The 11,610-nt window shown below is 41.2% G+C and overlaps 1 protein-coding gene across 1 annotated transcript in view; it reads left to right on the top strand.

The window, feature by feature from the left end:
* The first annotated feature begins 418 nt into the window (after window positions 1–418).
* The window catches only part of ATP6V1C1 (ATPase H+ transporting V1 subunit C1), a 41,865-nt gene continuing 30,673 nt past the window's right edge, over window positions 419–11,610 (top strand). Inside the window, exon 1 of the mRNA XM_078072158.1 lies at window positions 419–605. The gene's annotated coding sequence lies outside the window, so the exon portion shown is untranslated. The remainder of the gene's footprint in view (window positions 606–11,610) is intronic.

The raw sequence follows: 11,610 nt of genomic DNA, 5'->3' as shown, positions 1-11,610 counted from the left end.
AATGCCTAGTGCACAGTAAATGTTCCAGGAACACTTACGGAATTAACTGGAAGTGGACTAGAAGGAAAATGTGAATCAGCCGAAGTAAACTATTAAGGATGTTACTCAGAAAACGGGGCTGTCTGAAAAAAACCCCGAGTGGAGTAGCCTGTGTAGGGGGCTAGAGACAGTCTGACCCACAGAAATCTGAAAAAGCGGGATAACGTTAGGGATGATGGTGATGACGTTCACAGGGGGCGGACCAGACGGCGCCAGGACACTGGGAGAGGCGGCAAACCCCACCCACCACGGAACGGCGGCCGCCAGCCCTCCCGGGTCTCCCGGGCGCCCCGGAGAGCCTGCCAGCCCCGCCCCTCCGCGAAGGTCGCGGCTGCGACGGCAGCTGCGGCTGCGCAGTGGCGCGCGCGTAGGCGAAGCGGCGCGCGCCGCGGTCAGCTGACTGCTCCGGCTGGCACGTGACTTGCTCCGTAGGCGCTGGGGTCGAGAAAGCCGTGAGGCCGGAGCTTAGGTCCGGGAGGGATGGAGCGCTGAGCCGTTAACGTCTGCAAGGCTGTCCGCCTCCGTACCTGTTAGTGCAGCCACTTCGTCGTTTGACACCTTCCTGGGTCAGTGAGCGATGGTTACCCCGGATGGGGAGTCCTGGCCAGGCCGAACCTTGCGGTGCGGTCGCCGTCTGGGAGGGATGGGGGTGGGCGCAGGGGCCGAGGCTGTGGCGTTGGAGCTGGCTGGGTGGTTGTGTTTGGTTTCTCTGCGTCGGTTCGTTGAAACCTTGGGCGTGGGTTGTTTCTAAGGAAGAGGAAGAAGGGAAAAAGAAATGGCCCTAGGGGGTACTGAATAGCTGAGACAGGAGGGAGAAACACTGCGGGTCTGGGACATTTCTCCTTGCAAGGGGGGCGGGGAGCGAATCCACGCCCCTTGATTTAGAGGGATGAAATGTGATAGAGTGGCCCAGATGAGGATCTGGGGTGGTGTGTGTGAGGTCACAGCGAGCTCAGGAGCCTTCACTGGGCTTACGCGCTTGTGAGTAGGGCGGGGATGGCAGTTTAAAGGGTCTAGGAGCCCCTCACTACATGCAGGGTACTCTCACAGAGGATGCAGGGTCTTTGTAGGCAGGGGAAAGAACAAGAATCCAGAGAACTCAAACCATTTTTTATTAGAATGGGGGAAGGGTAGGCAAGAAATCCCCGAAAAGGAACTTGAGGGGAGAGTCACATACGGCAAATTGAATCACTTGAGAAAACGAGTAAAGAGAAGCTGATACTCTTTTCAGAGGAAAAATCTGGTATGTTAGGGAAAAATTAAGTATTTCAGTGAGAGCTCAGTACTTAGCACTGCTCTGGGAGTGCAGGAGTGGGGGTGTAAACAGTCCAGCCTTAGGAGTTCGCACCAGTGTTGGGGAGATAAGTCACACACACATGACACATTGAAGTACTATGAGGTTATATGTAATTATCAAAAAAATTGCTAAGTGCTTTGGAATTGTGGAGCAGGGACAGAGGTATGAACTGACACTATCGGGAAATATCCTGGAGGAAAGATAACGGGGGTTGGGTCTTTGCAAGCCAGTAGGATTTGAACAGGTGGAGAGAAAAGAGAACTTTCTCGGCAGGGAAAGGCACAGGATTTGAAGGCCTGAAGATGAAAAGAAAGAGTACTCCTAGGGGAGTCAGAAGCCCAGGTTTATGGTGTATTTGGATTCCAGAAAAGTGAAAAATAAAGTTGGGATCAGATAATGAAGACTTTGAATGATATTTACTCATTCATTCAACTGATATATATTGAGTTATATACCAAGTGCTATGCTGGTGTGAAGGTTTAGAAAACAGGATCACTCTCCTAGAGCTTCCAGTGGAGTGGAGGAGAGATGGGTCTTAATAAATAATTATGCACGTGTGAAATGTGCTTGGAAGGAATAACAGTGGCGTGAGAGAGTTTGTAAAGGACATGGTCTTTATAGAAAGTTCAAAGGAGGCTTTTGGAGCATATGACTTCCAAACTGGTATCTGAAAAGCAGCTAAAAAGGATGTGAAGGTGTGAGTAAAAACATTCCAGACAGAAGGAACAGCGTATGTCAGTGCCCTGAGATGTGAATAGGAATAAAGCTTTTGAGACATTGTAGGAGGACTAGCAGGGTTGAATCTGCAGAGAACTATGTGAGAGAGGCAGGCAGGGGAAAGCTGGGATCAGGCCCAGCAGGGCTTTTATCCTAAAAGCAAAGGGAAGCCAGTGAAGATGATAGGCAGTAGAGTTGAGTTAGACGTGGTTTTTAAAAATAAAATTTTGTTGAGAATGTGGAGGGTGCAAAACTGAATGAGGGGAAACCACTTCAGGAGGTCATTGTTGTAATTCCTGCCAAGAGATGGCAAAGCATTTTAATAGTTTCCTCCTGTAGGAAATGGAGAGCCACTGAAGGACTTGAAGGCAGGATACCTTCTCTCTCCATTAAGGAATTAAGGAGAAGGTTTAACCGTATTCACTTTCAGAGGAGCTAAGGAGTTGGGGAAGGGGAAGAATGATTAGATTCTATTTTGACCCTTCACTGAGGGTAGTTATAACTACCCCCTAAGCAGTCCTGAGGACAGGGGAGGCTGGATCATTTGGGGGTTGACTGGAGATTCCTTTGCAAAAATCTGTTTTGGCCTTCCAGACTTATCCTTTGGTAATGTTACTCCTCCAGAATACCTTTTATTGAATAGTAGTAACAGGGTAGACTCAATTAACTTTCATGTTTATTTTGTTCTCACAGGTCTTTGAGAGAGAGTAGATGAAAATGCATTTCATTTTATAGATGGGAACCTATCTAGAACCTTGGAACTAGAAACAGGTTTGTCTCAGTCTGGCAGAACTTTCACAGTGTGCTGACTGCTGGTGTCCTGTTCCTGCTGATTACCTACATAATACTTACCCATAATCACATCTAGAGAGGATGAGTTGGCTGAAGTATGTTGTAATCTTTGATTCAGCACGTTAGCACTCTTGGTGTACTTTTTCTAGTAGGACATCTTCAAGGGATTTGGCAGTGGTGGTCAGTGCTTTAAAAACTGCTTTTCTGTAAGCTTGGGTAAAGCTAGTCAATTTACAGTTCTGGAGGAGATAATAAGCAACAAAGTGGAGGGCACAGTGCTCAGGTTGTCAATCACGGTTCTTTGGCAACAAGCAAGTCTCAAGTTGTGCTGAAGACCGAGCCTTGGGGTTGTGTCTCAGAACTCCTGGATCTTCTTCTCTTTTGGTGTATCTTGCAGGGACTAGATAAAATCTACGGAAACAGTACTCGGGATCTGACTGAAGTAAATGCTGAGAGCTAGGTAGTTAATGTAATTCTGCTTTTAGAACTGGGCAGGAGATACTTGTTTTTAATTTTTGGTATATCAGTATTAGGAACCTCATTTACATTGGCTTTTACAACCTAAAAAGAAAATTTAGCTTCAAAAATTTTATTCTGTGATTATTTCCATAACTCATGAAATAATTCCATTGGCCAAAGAGCAAAACTGGAATGCCAGAATAAACCTTTGCAGAAGGATCTCCTTGGAGTCCACCGGTTCCGAAGCAGTCTTCCTATTGAACTTGTTTAAGGATAGCTACAAGTATCTCCTAGTTAAATTTTGTTCTTGTACATATTTTGATATGTCTGCAGAAGTCAATCTTTTTCACCCTTTGATGTGAAATTATATGCTATTTTCGTTGTAAACTAATTCATGTTAGATTCCCATTTCATTGACATTTTAAAGACATAGTAGAAGCCTGGGGCGCCTGGGTGGCTTAGTTGTTAGGCGTCTGCCTTTGGCTCGGGTCGTGATCCCGGGGTCCTGGGATCGAGCCCAGCATCGGGCTCCCTGCTCTGCGGGAAGCCTGTTTCTCCCTCTCCTACTCCCCCTGCTTGTGTTCCCTCTCTCTTTGTCAAATAAATAAATAAAATCTTAAAAAAAAAAAAAAAGACATAGTAGAAGCCATTACTATAGTGCCCTTGGAAAGATAGCTCAGGCAATGACCCAGGGCATTCTAAAATTTCTTACTGACACGAGTGACCCTTGGAACCAGAAATTTCAAACTATATTCTTGATAATGAAGCAAAGTTATTTTCTAGTGGTAAATCTACTTCTAATGTTATATCACTGTGTAAATCTGCTATACATTTATTGAGTTCAAAAAGGAGCCAGGTGAGCAGTAGAGGAGAGGTGCTTTGGTTACATCAGAGGATAAAAGAGCATTAGCTTTTTATCTAAAATGAGTTGTGTGTATATTTGAAAATGAAATGCCAGGTAAGTGCAAAAATGGTGTTTTATAAAAAGAAACTAGTGTATTTTTAAGCAAACTACCAGCGAATAGGAAGTTATTTATAAACTAAACTGATTAACAGTTGGATTAACTTTACCATGAAGGGTTTTCGTTATGAACCAGGTTATCGCTTAATGTTTCTGTATGGGTGTTACTGGCATTTTGGACAGGACGGTCTGTTGTTTGGTCCCCATCCACTAAATGCAGTTAGTAGCCTCCACGTTGGGACGATCTAAAATGTTCTCATACATTTCCAAACTCCTCCTGGGGGAGAGAGATACCATTTGGTTACAAAACACTTGCATGTGGTGCTACCATTTATTTTTTGGACAGATATTTGAGTGCTTGTTAAGTGACAGGCACTGTTAGTTGTTGGGGATATAGAAGTTAAGAGTAGTATTTTAATAAACTAGCATGTAAAATGTGTATAGTCACTAGGTGTGTGATCTTGGGCAGATAATTTCATTAACTGTTCTTTGATCTACAAGTGGGAGTGGTAATAACATCTTTGAAGAAGTTAAACACAAAATTGCGTAGCATACTGAAGTGCTTATCACATAGTGCATATTCAGTAAGTGGTTGTCACTATCAATAAACAGAATCTCAAGCTTACTGGAGTGATGAACTGGGAAAAACTAACTTGTTTTAAGTCTGTAACTTGATGAATTTCAGGCTACATTGTGTTAGAGATATAAGCATCTTCTGGTGGAATGTGGTATTGTGGTCCAATTACTGTTACAAAATACCAGCCCAAAGTAAAAGGGAAGTAACACTTTGGGAGCCATGAGTGCAGATTCAGGGATTCCCCTGGCATGGAAAGAATTGTTTGTTCCTTGGGTCATTGCTGAGTTGCCTGTGGCAGAGAGGAAGTCTCTGGGAGCTCAGAAGGTCCTGATGATTACTTTCAGTAATAGGTGTCCAATGCCCTCCTGTCTTCATCTAGCTTTACTAGAAATTACAAGATATTTTCCCTAACACACCCTAACACCATCCACCTCCACCCCCCCACCCCCCCACATTTCAGTTTTTATGACTGATATCTATGTAAAAGTTAAGGCTTGGCTTTTACAAATTTATTTTTAGCCAACTGTGAAATAAAAAGATAGTAGTTTAGGGGCGCCTAGGTGGCTCAGTCAGTTAAGCATCCAACTCTTGATTTCGGCTCAGGTCGTGATCTCGTAGGTTTTGGGATTGAGTCCTGCATTGGACTCTCTGCTCAGCGGGGAGTCTGCCTGAGATTCTTTCTCTCTGCCCACCCCCCACTCCCTCGCTCATGTGCGCATGTGCTCTCCTTTCTCTCAAATCTTTTTTAAAAAAAGATGGTAGTTTATAAAATATGTCTATTAAAGATAAAATTGTCTTCCATCTTTAAATGTATTTATGGCATGAAATTCAGGTAATCTGTAATGGGATTATAGAGCAATTTTAAATATGTCAGTTGAAAACAAAAAGCAAAAATCAAGGTTTATTTAAAGAAGGTGTATGTTCTGACAGTTTCAGAATTTCATTCTGTATGAATCATGAAACTACTCCTTGAAAGGTAAAATTCCCCTTTTAGTTATTGGAAACTTTTAAACAAGTTTTATTACCAGTAACCCCTTCCCACAATCTCAATTAAGATGCTTCTGTTTTGAAGGGTAGAATTTTAACATTCAAAGAGGAAATAGTTGTTCTTGCTTTTTATTTGTATGGTGTTAACAATTTCTGGGGTAGGATGTGGCAACTTTTTAAAATGAATGGATTGTGGTAAATCTTTTGCATTGATGAATTCTCTTAAAAGTTGATGTATCGCAGTTGGAAGGCTGTGTGATTGATATTTCACTAACATCTGAGGTGTTTCTTGCGCTTGTTGAAATAGGCCACTTTAGTAAACTTGGTATTTTCAAGTACTGAAAAGGAGGTTGTTTTGCATGTAAACCACCTTCAGTCTTAATTTATTGTGAAAAAAATTTTTAAAGATTTTATTTGTTTATTTGATAGAGAGATAGCGAGAGCAGGAACACGAGCAGGGGGAGTGGGAGAGGGAGAAGCTGGCTTCCCACTGAGGAGGGAGCCCGATGCGGGGCTCGATCCCAGGACCCTGGGATCATGACCTGAGCCGAAGGCAGACGCTTAACGACTGAGCCACCCAGGCGCCCAAGGGCTCACACTTTCAAGAAGAGATGCCAGCAGGTCTCTCTTTGAGCTTATTATCTTAACCTTTTATGTTGTTGTGATGGTTATTGCTTTACTGTTTTTTATATTCAAGTCAGTTGTGGTAGGAAAATAATCTACAGCCTTCAAATTCCCAGTAGTGGGTTGACACAGTAAATAAACAGAGCTTTGTACCCAGGTTTTCCTTTCTCTCCTTTCCTTTCTCCCGTTTTGAAAAATAATTGTTACTGTTTGTTTTTTTTTTTTCAAGCAGCATACTTATTGCAGTCAGACAAAATAATATTTTAAAAATTGGACCAGTGTTTCTCTTATGCTCCAATGTAGTCTTTTTTTTTTTTTTAAGATTAGAGAAAGAGTGCATGTGCATGCACACATGCACAAGCAGGGGGGCAGGGCAGGGGGAGAGAGAGAGGGAGAGAATCGCAAGCAGGTTTTGCCCTGAGCACAGAGCCTGACTTGGGGCTTCATCTACCACCCCTGAGATCATGACCTGAGCTGAAATTGAGAGTCAGACATTTCATCGACTAAACTACCCAGGAGCCCCTCCAATGTATTCTGCCTCGATTTTTCTTTTTTGTGTTGTCATCTGCATTAAGTTTTCCTCCCACCCCTATCAGCACACAGAGACCTACTTACTTACACAGACCTGTGTGCACGTGTTTGTAAGCTCCTTCAAGATAGGGAGTGCAGGGGCGCCTGGGTGGCTCAGTCGTTAAGCGTCTGCCTTTGGCTCAGGTCATGGTCCCAGGGTCCTGGGATCGAGCCCCACATCGGGCTCCCTGCTCAGCGGGAAGCCTGCTTCTCCCTCTCCCACTCCCCCTGCTTGTGTTCCCTCTCTCACTGTCTCTGTCAAATAAATAAATAAAAAATCTTAAAAAAAAAAAAAAGATAGGGAGTGCATTTTATTTGTTTTGCTTCTTAAATCCTACCACAGTTCTGAAAACTTAAGCACCTACAACATTTGGTGACATGAATGATATGACCGTAAATTGAAAACAGTTATAGTCAAGCAAGAGATACGTAACAAAACACCAAATAGATGTCTGCTTTAACGCAGTTAATTACATGGGTTTAAACGGGTTGAAGGAGAACATACTGATGGGAACATACTGGTTTGGGATTATAATAATGGATTTAGTGCATGGTTAGGCTTAGTTGGGAAAACCTTTTTGTTAAGGAAAGTTTGAGTTGGTTAAGACAGGAATAGAAGTTTTGTGCAAAATGGACTGTCTGAGCAGAGGCAAGTAGGAAGAGAACTAAAGGCAGGCAGGCCTGAGGTCAAGATTGATAAGAGTTCAGGAAGATTATGAAGGTAAGGCAGAAAAACTCAGTTTTTGAGTGATGAGAGTGAAGACTGGCAGATTTGAGTTTTATTTCCAAGAAAGAAGCAAACTAGGAGATACATTTTTGTGAGTTTTACAGCCTTCTATCACCAATATTTTTAGACCTGGAAAAATTTTTCAAGGGGATATTTTGGGAATGAATCAGGACTCTACATTGTGGTCACAAAGCCACCACTATATTTATATAGGGCATTTAAAATCCTCTGTATTCTGTCCTTGATAAATTAAATAAAAATTTGCATTTCTTGAGCCCAGCAAGAGTTTACTCAGATTTTGTTTTGTTCTGTACTTGATTTCGTATTTCATATTGCTTTTCACTTTTTAAGTTTATAATCTGCCATAGAAAACATGCAAAAAGTGGGTTGATATATAGGGTTTCTAAGTGCCACAGAACAGAAATCATTTCTGTAATATAGAACTAGCAATACTGGGGATATTAATAATGGCAAGTGACATCTTCTTAATGCTTTAAAATGAATTTATATTTTATCAATCATGTTACCATGTCATACATTTCCAAATTAATTATACGTGTATGAATGTATGGGACGTTTATTCAGGCACTGTTTTTTTTTTTTAATTTTAATTTTTTTTTTTTAAAGATTTTATTTATTTATTTGACAGAGAGAGACACAGCAAGAGAGAACACAAGCTGGGGGAGTGGGAGAGGGAGAAGCAGGCTTCCTGCTGAGCAGGGAGCCTGACTCGATTCCAGGACCCCAGGATCATGACCTGAGCCGAAGGCAGACGCCCAATGACTGAGCCACCCAGGCGCCCCTGTTTTTGTTTTTTTTTTTTTTAAACAAAAGTGAACATTTCTCCCCTTATTACCAAAGCAATACATTTTCATTGTTGTGCTCACAGCATAACTACAGTCAAGCTTTGCTTTGAAGCCTACTTTTAAAAAAATGGAACTTAAAAAGCTGAAAAATACATCTAAGGTGAAAAATTCACTTTATGAGATGAATAGCAGAATACTCTAAAGAAAAGTTCAGCAATCTAAAATATAGAGCAAGAGTGTACCCAAACTGAAGCATAGAAAAACAACTGAAAAAAATGGATAGAAGCTTTTTGACCTGTGGGACAATGTTGGGTGGTTCAACATGTGATTTTTGTCTCAAAAGAAGGGAAAGGGGAGCAGAAAAAAAAATTGAAAAAGATAATGGATGAAATTTTTTCAGATTTGATGAAAACTAAACAGAGATTGAAGAAGCTCAGTGAAGTCCAAGCTGTGGAGTAGGCAAATTTTTCTTATGCCACAGCATATTAGTTATAAAAGAAAAAATTGGTAAATTAGCAGAATTGAACACTTCACAGCACTAAGTGTTGGTGAGCAGTATAACAACTGGAACTTGCATACCTAGTTAATGTATCTACTTTGGAAAACAGTTTGGCAGCTTCTTATGAAGTTAAGTATATGCTAATTATTCGACTCAGGAATTCCACTTCCCAAGAGAAATGAAAATATATTTTCACAGAAAGCTTTGTAGTGGAATGTTCATAGCAACTTGGTTGTCCATGGCCCCAAACCAGAAACAGTCTAAATGTCCATCAACAGACAAATAAATAAGCCAACTGTAGTACATTCATGTAATGAATAGTAAGCATAAAACAGTGTACTTCTGATACCCACAACATGGATAAATATCAAAGATCTGCTGAGCAAAAGGAGCCCAATACAAAGAATATATAATGTATTTTCCATTTACAGTGGACTTCTAGATCAGGCAAAACTAATTTATAGTGTGACAGCAGATCAGCATCTGTCCAGGGCTGGCAGTGCAGTAGGAATTGACTGGGATTGGGTGTGAGGGAAGGCTTTGGGATGACAGAAATGTTTTTAATCTTGGTTGTGGTGGTGGTTCCCCAGGTGTATACGTTTGTCAACTCATTAAACAGTACTTTTATAATGAGTGCATTTTATTGTCTATATTTCAATAAAGTTGATTTTAAAAAATACAGGGGAAGTGAAGGGAGGTAACCAGTTATAAACCAGGTACTTTATTATCTCATTTAATCCTCACAGTTATTTATTCATTCAAGAGTATTCAGTTATTTAAGCATCTGACTTTGGCTCAGGTCATGGTCTCAGGGTCCTGAGATTGAGCCCTTTGTAGGGCTCCCTGCTCAGCGGGGAGTCTGCTTCTCCCTCTCCCTCTGCCCCTCCCCCCACTCATGAGCGCATGTGCTCTCTCAAATAAATAAAATCTTAAAAAAAAATATTCATCAGATACTTTTTGAGGTTCTACATACTGGCCTCTGTGCCAGGTACTGAGGATACTGAGTTGTGAGCAAAAACTGTCATGGTTTCCATCTACTCCAAGGGGAAGTTTATTTGGAAAAAAGACATTAATAAAAAGTGTCCCTCAGGGAAATACTGAAAAGAAGGTGCTATGAAAGCATATAATACATTTCATTCTTAGCATATAATGATATATGGTATCATCTTAGCAAATCATGATATATGATACATGTTATATATCTCCTAATAGATGAGGCACTTTCTGTGCCTTGGTTTCTTCATTTGTAACTACTACCTATTTGATAAGGTTGTTTTAAACATACTGAGTTAATATGTATGGAGTGTTTTGACTGGTGCTAGTAAATAGGAAGTGCCTAATAAGTATTGGCCGTTATCTTGATGACATTTGACATTCTGATTGTCTAATGTTGCAGGGGTACACCTGTACTAACTCAGGGAACACTGGAGTAGGACAAGGTTTTGGGGAAGAGATTATGAGTTTGACTAGAAATGTTGGGTTTTAGGTGCTTTTGAGACATCCAAGTGGAGACATCTTCTAGTTAGTTGAGGAGGCTTGTTGGGTACAGCTCTAGATGCAGCGGAGGGGCCTGGGCTGGAGATAAAAATTTGGGAGAGTGTTTAGCATCTAGCCTGGAATTTCCTTGAGTATAGATAACATCTTCAAGAGAAAAACTATACACACATTTTTTAAAAAAAATTTTTTAAAGATTAAAAAAAAAACTATTTTAGAGAGTGCGCAAGTGGGAGTTGGGGCAGAGAAAGAGAAGCAGATTCCTGGCTGAGCATGGAGCTGGTTGCAGGGCTTGATCCCACGACCCTGAGATCATGACCTGAGCTGAAATGAAGAGTCAGACGCTTAACTGACTGAGCCACCCAGGCGCCCTGTATACACACATTTATACCCACATATAGCAGAGGGACTTAGACCTAGATCTGAGTCTTGAGGAACTCCAACATTTGATTGGAGTGCCTTTTAATTTTCTCTTTTGTTTAACAGATGATTTGTCTGTATTTATGCCTGAATTCCAATATTTAAGATGAAATAAAGGGAAATGATTAGGAATAAAAACAGAAGTCATTTGAAGCATTCAGAGGAGGTGGAAGTGTCTAGGTTCTTAATGAGAAGATAACCAGTGGACACCCAATTTTGACTCTGTTTCCATGCAGCTGAGATAAAAGGAGAAATGTTTTTAGCAATATGGATTTCATTTTCTGATCCCAAAAAGTACATATGTGTATTCATCTGCAAAGATAAATTTTATCGGGAACTGGTTTCTTAAATTTCAGGGAGAATTTTCTTTAATTAAGTAAGCTCTACACTCAGTGTGGGGCTTGAACTCAGTGACCCCAAGATCAAGTGTCACATCTCTACTAACTGAACCAGCCAGGTGCCCCTCAAGGAGAAATATCTTTTATGTGACTTGTGTCCACCGGGTAACATTGTTCAGAAACAGAGAAAAAGGGATTTTGCAAAAGATTTACTGATGGCTGTTCTCATGGGCATTTCTTACATTCATCGTTTTGTTGACTCCTTCCAACAGCTCTGTGAAGAGATTTGTAGTATTCCACAGA

Source organism: Halichoerus grypus, chromosome 5 (genome assembly GCF_964656455.1).
Source record: "Halichoerus grypus chromosome 5, mHalGry1.hap1.1, whole genome shotgun sequence".
Lineage (NCBI taxonomy): Eukaryota > Metazoa > Chordata > Mammalia > Carnivora > Phocidae > Halichoerus > Halichoerus grypus.
This window is presented reverse-complemented; position numbering and strand designations above follow the sequence as displayed.